This window comes from Scyliorhinus canicula, chromosome 15 (genome assembly GCF_902713615.1).
Source record: "Scyliorhinus canicula chromosome 15, sScyCan1.1, whole genome shotgun sequence".
NCBI classification, from domain to species: domain Eukaryota; kingdom Metazoa; phylum Chordata; class Chondrichthyes; order Carcharhiniformes; family Scyliorhinidae; genus Scyliorhinus; species Scyliorhinus canicula.
The window spans coordinates 26,901,787-26,911,466 of NC_052160.1; positions in this window are offsets into that span (position 1 = coordinate 26,901,787).

Below are 9,680 nucleotides of genomic sequence, written 5' to 3' on the forward strand. Positions count from 1 at the left end.
GACCTGACAGAAGTTTATAAAATTATGAGGGGTATAGATAGGGTGAACAGTTGGAGGCCTTTTCCCAGGGTGGAAATGACAATTACAAGGGAGCACAAGTTCAAGGTGAGGGGAGATAGGTTCAGTGGAGATGTGCGGGGGAAGTTTTTTACAGAGGGTGGTGGTGGTCTGGAATGCACTGCCAAGTCAGTTGGTTGAGGCAGATACGTTAGCAACCTTTAAGACTTATCTGGATAGACACAAGAACAGACAGGACATAGGAACGTGATCGGTGCAATCTTGGACGGTCGAAGGACCTGTTCCTGTGCTGAACTGTTTGTTCTTTCTACTTTATTCTCACTAGAAGCAGGTTTGATGAGAGGACGTAATTTAGGATTTGGATGATTCAGTAATATGGATCTTGAGAGATCATTCCGTGTGAAATATGGAAAGGGTTGGAATGAGACCCAGTGCAAAATGAAGAAGTATGACTTAGTTTGAGGACTGATTTCTTCACATGTGGAGCTATTGGCTCATAGATGAGACCGCCATCTAGTGCAGTGAACAGTGAATCATGCTCTGATAATGCTGAAACTCAGTCATTTCCAGACTCAGAATTTAACTTAACCACCAGCTCCCCCCCCCCCCCCCCCCAACATTGGGTCATTAATACAGTAACAACTTGCAATTCTATAGCACTTTCAATGTACTAAAATTTCACTGGGGTGTCTTCAAACAAAATATGACAAACAGCCATATGAAGAGATAATAGAACAGGTGATCAAAAACTTGGTCAAAAGGGCAGGTTTTGGGCAGCACGGTGGCCTAGTGGTTAGCACAACCGCCTCACGGCGCTGAGGTCCCAGGTTCGATCCTGGCTCTGGGTCACTGTCCGTGTGGAGTTTGCACATTCTCCCCGTGTCTGCGTGGGTTTCGCCCCCACAACCCAAAAATGTGCAGAGTAGGTGGATTGGCCACGCTAAAATTGCCCCTTAATAGAAAAAATAATTGGGTAATCTAAATTTATTTTAAAAAAAGGGCAGGTTTTTACACAGAGCACACCTCACGAGGATGAGCCGATTCTTTGAAGGAGTAGAAGATGTGTGTGCAACGGGGGGGGGGGGGGGGGGGGTGGGGGGGGGGGTGCGCTAATCACGTTCATACGTTTTGGTCCTGTCCAAAGCTAGAAGATTACTGGAAGGAGGTTTTTAGGGTAATTTCTAAAATGGTGCACCTGGTCATCAGGGGCAGCACTGTGGCTCAGTGGTTAGCACTGCTGCCTTACGGCATCGAGGACCCGGTTCAATCCTGGCCCCGGGTCACTGTCCGTGTGGAATTTGCACATTCTCCCTGAGTCTGTGTGGGTTTCACTCCCACAATTCAATGATATGCTGGGTAGGTGATTGGTCATGCTAAATTGCCCCTGAATTGGTGTTGCTGCACGTGGCGCAGGTCTGGCCCATACCCTGGTCCTGCGCCGCAGCAGTCACCTGAGCCATTTTCAAGTTCACCTGGAGATCAAAGATAGATTGTGTCCAAAGGGACATCCCTTTGGATAAGAGAGGGAGAAATGTACCCAACGCCGCCCTCATCCGGATGGCTACCTTTGTGTATAGTTGCATCAAGGTCTGCGTGAATCCCCGGTACTCAAACACCAAGTGTCACTAGGTACTGAAGTTCTACCTGTCCCTTGTATTGCCAAGGATGGGTCTGGCCTTGTTGCCGCAAAACACTCCAAGTAGTTGAACTGTGCTGTACCACCTGTTCCTCATGGAAATAATTTTTAAGAAAAACACCTTTGACCAGAAGGCGATCAAGCAGTGATCTGCACGTAATATCCTTGAGGCCCTTAGGAAAAAGGAGATGGTGGATCATGTCAGATGGTTCCCTGAGCAGACTGTCAGAGTCGCCTGCTAGAACTTTCAAACAAGCACCAAGACCTAGCTTGGCTGGTGGTGAGAAAGGCACTCTCCGTCAGATCCTTCATGCTTGCCCGAGGACTCAGCAGCGTCACACGCTGCCCTCAAAGCGGCTGTGGAGGGGGGATGAGAAGGTCACACACCTCCTTGTGGAATGTGCCTTTGCAAAGAAGGTCTGGAGAGAGATGGGGTGGTATTTGTCGAGGTTCATCCCGAGGAGCTCCGTGACACAGGACTCTATGCTCTACGGGCTGTTCCCAGGGACACACACCAAGACAAACATCGACTTCAGCTGGAGGATCATCAACTCGGTGAAAGACGCTCTTTGGTCTGCCTGAAACTTGTTGATCTTGAGTGAAATGAATGAAAATGAAAATCGCTTATTGTCACAAGTAGGCTTCAAATGAAGTTACTGTGGAAAGCCCCTAGTCGCCACATTCCGGCGCCTGTTCGGGGAGGCTGATACGGGATCTTCCAGTGCAAAGAATTGTCCTTGACCGAGTGTTGCATACTGGCACATTCCAAGGTTCAGGACTACATGCTGAGGGACGCACTCAAGTTTGAGGCAGCCCCGGCAGCACGGTGGTGCAGTGGTTAGCACTGCTGCTTCATGGCACCAAGGTCCCATGTTCGATCGAGGGCCTGGGTCACTGACCGTGTGGAGTTTGCACATTCTCCCCATGTTTGCGTCAGTTTCGCCCCCACAACCCAAAGCTGTGCAGGGTAGGTGGATTGGCCACGCTAAATTGCCCCTTCATTGGAAAAAATTAATTGGGCATTCTAAATTTACAAAAAGCTTGAGGCAACCGCTACCAAAGTGGAAAGGCCACCGTGTACGGCCTTTCAGCCAATGTACACTGAGGGGCTGATAACCATGCAAAACCCCTCTGACTGTAAGATTAATACTAAATCTATAAAAGTGTATTGAAGCACCACAGAGTGCAACATTACCAATGTAAATATTTTGAAAAGAATTGTAATGAAAATATTGGAATGTATATAATATCCTCATTAGTGAACTGAAGCACCTCAGAGTGCATCTGGACCTCTGGAGAAAATGTAAATATTATCCTACTTTACTGTTATGACAATTTTAAAGGTACATAGAACATAGAACATAGAACAGTACAGCACAGAACAGGCCCTTCGGCCCTCGATGTTGTGCCGAGCCATGATCACCCTACTCAAACCCACGTATCCACCCTATACCCGTAACCCAACCCCCACCCTTAAACCTACTTTTTAGGACACTACGGGCAATTTAGCATGGCCAATCCACCTAACCCGCACATCTTTGGACTGTGGGAGGAAACCGGAGCACCCGGAGGAAACCCACGCACACACGGGGAGGACGTGCAGACTCCGCACAGACAGTGACCCAGCCGGGAATCGAACCTGGGACCCTGGAGCTGTGAAGCATTTATGCTAACCACCATGCTACCGTGCTGCCCAACGGTATTAGAGATTAAAGTATATTTTTGAAATTAAAAAAAGCACTTGTGGTGGAGCATCATCAACTTGGTGAAAGATGCCCTTTGGTTTGCCCAACCTCTTGTTGATCTTCCAGTGAAAAGAGCTGTCCTCGACCAGGGTTGCGGACTGGCACATTCCAAGATGCGGGGACGATGTGCTCAGGGACGGACTCAGCTTGAGGCAGCCGCCGCTAAGGTGCAATGAGGAAAGGCCACTGTGTAAGGCCTTTCAGCCAATATACACCAAGGGACTGGTACCCATGCAAACCCCTTGGACTGTGTGCTTAACACTAATCATATGTTCCTGCATTGAAGCACCGCAGGGTGCATCATGACTGATGTATACAGTTTAAACAGAGTTGTACTCTTTGTAACGAAAATACTGAAATGTTTGTAATGTTCTCAATACTAAATTGAAGCACCTCAGAGTGCATTTTGATCTCTGGAGAAAATGTGATTATCATTGCACTTTCTTGTTATGAAAATGTGAAATTTTTATAACATCTCTTTTGGATAATTTATGAATAAAGTATATTTTTGAAAAAAAAAAATTTGTGCAGCTAACAACAAAGCATTCATGATTCATGAAGTCTCATAGCACTCTCTTAATAAATATGTTCCTCCTGGGAGCTGGTTTAGCTCAGCTGGCTGGACAGCGGGTTTCAATTCCTGTACTAGCTGAGGTTATTCACAAAGGCCCCACCTCCTCAACCTTGCCCCTCACCTGAGATGTTGTAATCCTCAGGTTAAATCACCACCAGTCAGCTCTCCCCCTCAAGGGGGAAAGCAGCCTCTGATCATCTGGGACTAGGGCAACTTTACTATGTTCTTCCTTACTGAATTTATTGGTAACAATATTATATATAAGGCCTTTAGTTTTAATCTCCCCACACAAACAAAAACATCTCTCCGTTGATCCTATTAATCTGCTTCAAAATTTGAAAATCACCCCTCAGTCTTCCCTTTTCTAAAGAGCTCCAGCCTATTTGTCTTTCCAGATAATTATTACTTCCCAGTTCTCTGATCAAAGTGTACCTTCTCCAGTATCTCTATATCCTTCTTGCAATTTGGAGTACTGAGCTGCACACAGCACCCTGGAAGATCTGGTCATCATCCACAGCTCCATAAAGCTCTGATGTAAACCACGTATCGGCCACAAACACTCAAACTTTGCACTGAAACCTTCCCACACACTGAGAGAGGGCATTCTCTTGAAGTCTCCTTCTGTTCTGTGGCCATATCTCTCTACATCTTGGTTTCCTGAATCTTACTGAGTGTAGAAGCAATGGTGATGAGCAAGCAAAACCGTGCTGTGTGACAAGTAAAGCAGCGCAATGAAGGCAGGAAACTGAAAGCTGCAATGTCTCTTATAGGTGATCACCTCCAGCCGTTTCACACCTCCTCCCCAATCCATATCTCTACTCTTCTGATCCTGGTTGTGTGGCCCCTCTTCCCTTCATCTTACTATTGGTAGCTATGCCTTCAGCCATCTAGGCCTCATTCTTTTAAATTCCCTTCCTTTGCTTTTCCACCTCCTTTGACCTCCCTTAAAACACCCCTTTCTGAGCAAACTTATCACCAGTCTTGATCTCTTCTTTGACTTAGAACATAGAACATAGAACAGTACAGCACAGAACAGGCCCTTCAGCCCTCAATGTTGTGCCGAGCCATGATCACCCTACTCAAACCCACATATCCACCCTATACCTGTAACCCAACAACCCCGCCCCCCCTTAACCTTACTTTTATTAGGATACTACGGGCAATTTAGCATGGCCAATCCACCTAACCCGCACATCTTTGGACTGTGGGAGGAAACCGGAGCACCCGGAGGAAACCCACGCACACAGGGGGAGGACGTGCAGACTCCACACAGACAGTGACCCAGCCGGGAATCGAACCTGGGACCCTGGAGCTGTGAAGCATTTATGCTAACCACCATGCTACCCTGCTGCCCCTTGCTTTTTATTCTTTCCTTATGCCTTTGTGAGGTGCTGTAGATATTTTTCTGTATAAAATTGTTATTTAAGTCCATATTGTTGTTCATGATAGAACTATTTGTCCTGGCAGGAGGGTCAGCAATCCAAGGACACAGATATAAGATAAGTGGCAAAAGAAACAGAGGAGAGACTGGGAGAAATGTTTTGTATTAGTAAATTGTGATCTGGAATACACTGCCCAAAAGGGTGGTCATGATGTGGAGATGCCGGCGTTGGACTGGGGTGAGCACAGTAAGAAGTCTTACAACACCAGGTTAAAGTCCAACAGGCTTATTTGGAATCATTAGCTTTCGGAGCACTGCTCCTTCATCTGCTTCTACCACCTGATGAAGGAGCTACGCTCCAAAAGGGTGATAGAAGCAGATTCAATTATAACTTTCAAAAGAGAGATGCAGGCACAATGAGCTAAATGCGCTTCTATGTTCCAAAGTTCTAAGGAAGTGTGCTGAGGAAATTGAGGAGAAAAGATTAATAAACTTCTGATCCTGTTAGGAACCAATGATATTGAAAGAAGAACTCCGGGGGTGGTAGGGTGGTGCAGTGGTTAGCACTGCTGTCTCACAGCGCTGAGGACCCGAGTTCACTCCTGGCCCCAGATCACAGTCCATGTGGAGTTTGCACATTCTCCCTCTGTCTGCGTGGGTTTCACCCCCACAACCCAAAGATGGGCAGCACGGTAGCACAAGTGGATAACACTGCGGCTTCACAGCGCCAGGGTCCCAGATTTGATTCCCGGCTGGGTCACTGTCTGTGTGGAGTCTGCACGTTCTCCCCGTGTCTGCGTGGGTTTCCTCCGAGTGCTCCGGTTTCCTCCCACAGTCCAAAGATGTGCAGGCTAGGTGGATTGGCCATGATAAATTGCCCTTAGTGACCAAAAAAAGGTTAGAAGGGGATAGGGTGGAAGTGAGGGCTTACGTGGGTCGGTGCAGACTCGATGGGCCGAATGGCCTCCTTCTGCACTGTATGTTCTATGTTCTATGTGCAGAGTAGGTGGATTGGTCACGCTAAATTGCCCCTTAATTGGAAAAAATGAATTGGGTACTCTAAATTTATAAAAAAAGAAATGAACATTCACTGTTCAGGTACCATCAATTTTGACATAGGGAAATTAACACCGGCTACATTTTAAGTGCAATAAACCCAGGCTTGTTGGAGTTGCATTTACATCAGATTTGGTTTACCAGTTTCTAAAACAGATGACCCCATTTATTAGAGTTGAAACTTTAATTCCTTAAACTAAAAGTTATTTTCTACAACATATATATTACGAATTACATATTTATAACAGCATTCCTTTATATATGAACAAATGAAAAGAGCAGGAGAAAGGCCATTCAGCTCTTCTAGTCTGTTCCGCCATTTAATAAGATCATGGCTTGTCTGATAGTAACCTCAAATCTGTAACCCGCCTACTCCTGAGAATCTATCATTCCCTTGCTCACCAAGAATCTATCCACCTCTGCCTTAAAAATATTCAGACTCTGTTTTCACCACCTTCCAAAGACTCACAACTCTCTGAATGAAATGATTTTGCCTCATTTCCATTTTGAATTGGCAACCCCTTATTTATTTATTTATGTTTAATTTTTCCAATTAAGGGGCAATTTAGCGCGGCCAATCCACCTACCCTGCACCTCTTTGGGTTGTGAGCATGAGACCCACACAGACACGGGGAGAATGTGCAAACTCCACATGGACAGTGACCCAGAGCCGGGATCAAATCCAGGTACTCGGCGCCGTGAAGTAGCAGTGCTAACTACTGAGCCACCCTGCCGCCTGGCACCTTAATTTTAAACAATGGAGGAAATATCCTCTCCTCATTCACCCTGTCAAGCCCTCTCAGGATCTTATATGTTTCAATTAAGTCACCTCTAACTCTTCTGAACTCCAGCAGATACAAGCCTACCCTGACTAACCATTCCTCATAAAACAACCCACTGTTCCAGGTATTAGTCTGGTAAACCTTCTCTGTACTGCTTCCAATGCATTTACATCTTTCCTTAAGTAAGGCGACCAATACTGTACACAGTATTCTAACTGTGGTCTCACTAGTCTCCTGTACAGCTGAAGAATAATCTCCCTTTATTAAAATTTAATTCCTTTCACAAGAAATTAAAATATTCTATTCGCTTTCCTAATTACATGCTGTACCTGTATGCTAGCCTTTTGCTATTCACGTCCTTAGGCCATCCTAAAGTGCGTAACAGTTGATTCATTATATTTTTGTGAAGTCATTGTTGTAATGTCAGAAACACAGCGGCCAATTTGCACACAGCAAGGTTCCACAACAACAATGAGATAAATGACCAGATATTCTGTTTTTGGTGTTGATTCAGAGACAAATACAAGTCAGAAGAGGTCCCCTATTGTTTGCCAAATAATACCATAAAAACATAGAAGATAGGAGCAGGAGGAGGCCATTCGGCCCTTCGAGCCTGCTCCGCCATTTGTCATGATCATGGCTGATCGTCCAACTCAATAGCCTAATCCTGCTTTCTCCCCATAACCCTTGATCCCATTCACCTCAAGTGCCATATCCAGCCACCTCTTGAATGTATTCAATGTCTTAGCCTCAACTACTTCCTGCGGTAATGAATTCCACAGGCTCACCATTCTTTGGGTGAAGAAATGTCTCCTCATCTCTGTCCTAAATGGTCTACCCTGAATCCTCCGATTCTGACCCCTGGTTCTGGACACATCTCCCATTGGAAACATCCTCCCTGCATCCACCTTAACTAGTCCTGTTAGAATTTTATAAGTCTCTATGAGATTCTCCCTCATTCACCTGAACGCCAGCGAAAACAATCCTAACCTAGTCAATCTCTCCTCATACGTCAGTCCCGCCATCCCCGGAATCAGCCTGGTAAATCTTCGTTGCACTCCCCTGAGAGCAAGAACATCCTTCCTCAGAAAAGACCAAAACTGCGCACAATATTCTAGGTGAGGCCTCACTAAGGCCCTGTATAATTGCAAAAACACATCCTTGCTCCTGTACTTGAAACCTCTCACAATGAAAGCCAACATACCATTTGTCTTCTTCACCGCCTGCTGCACCTGCATGCTTATCTTCAGTGACTGGTGCACAAGGACACCCAGGTCCCGCTGCACGCTCCCCTCTCCCAATTTACAGCCATTCAGATAGTACATCCAGATGAACAGGCAAATAGGATCTTGGTTTAATGTCATAATAAAATACAAATGGCTTCCAACCGAAATTCTACATTTAAATCCTGGAGCTGGGTTTAACCCACAGCTTTATGACTTAGAGAAAATAACCTAAGAAAGCGCATGTTTGCAGCCTTTGGCCCCAACCTTCTTCCATCTTTTCAAATGTCAGTTTCCTATCATCCAACCTAATATTGGAGGAATTTAGAAGACTAATTAAAACAGTTTTTATTTCTTGCCTAATGGAATAGAAGGGTTAAGAGGCCACAAGCTGCCACAGGACTAAACGAGGAGTGTGACTGGACAGAAGTCATTGCATGATTCCTCTGAAATTGGCAACATTATTTCAGGGGAGGAGAGGGGCAGTCAAGAAGAGGTGACTTTAAATTTAGATGTTTTTACGTCTGTGCTAACTCCTCTCTACTCCTACTTGTATTTTGGGGCTGGTTTAGCACAGTGGGCTAAACAGCTGGCTTTCATGCAGAACAAGTCCAGCAGCATGGGTTCAATTCCCGTACTGGCCTCCTTGAACAGGCGCCAGAATGTGGTGACTAGGGGCTTTAAACAGTAACTTCATTGAAGCCTACTTGTGACAATAAGTGATTTCCCACTTTAGGTGTCCTTTCTCTTCTCTGCCCTGAGATTTTTTTTTCATTTGTTCATCAGGTGTGGACTGGCAAAAATAGCACTTGTTGCCTTCCCTAATTGTTCTTGAGAAGGTGGTGGTGAATTACCTTCTTGAACCACTGCAGTCCATGTGGTGTAGGTACACCCACAGTGTTGTTAGGGAGGGAGTTCCAGGTTCTTGTCCCAGCGACAGTGAAGAAATGGTGATATATTTTGTGTGGCTTGGAGGTAGTAGTGTTCCCACCATGGGAATTGTTCCTTTAGATTGTGCATGCTAATCAGTTGTTTAATAAAGATGAGGGAGGGAAACAAAGGAATTGTCATCCAGTTAGCCTAGCATCTGTTACTGAGAAATTGGTGGTCGATAATTAAGGCTATCCTTATGAGCACCATAAAAATTTTCAGCTTTACTCAAGCTCATTTCAAATTTTTCAGATGCTCCAAAGTCTAAGTGACCCTAGGACCCCCCCCCCCAGATCACTGCATACTTACATTCTTAGCTAACTAGCTTTTGGCCT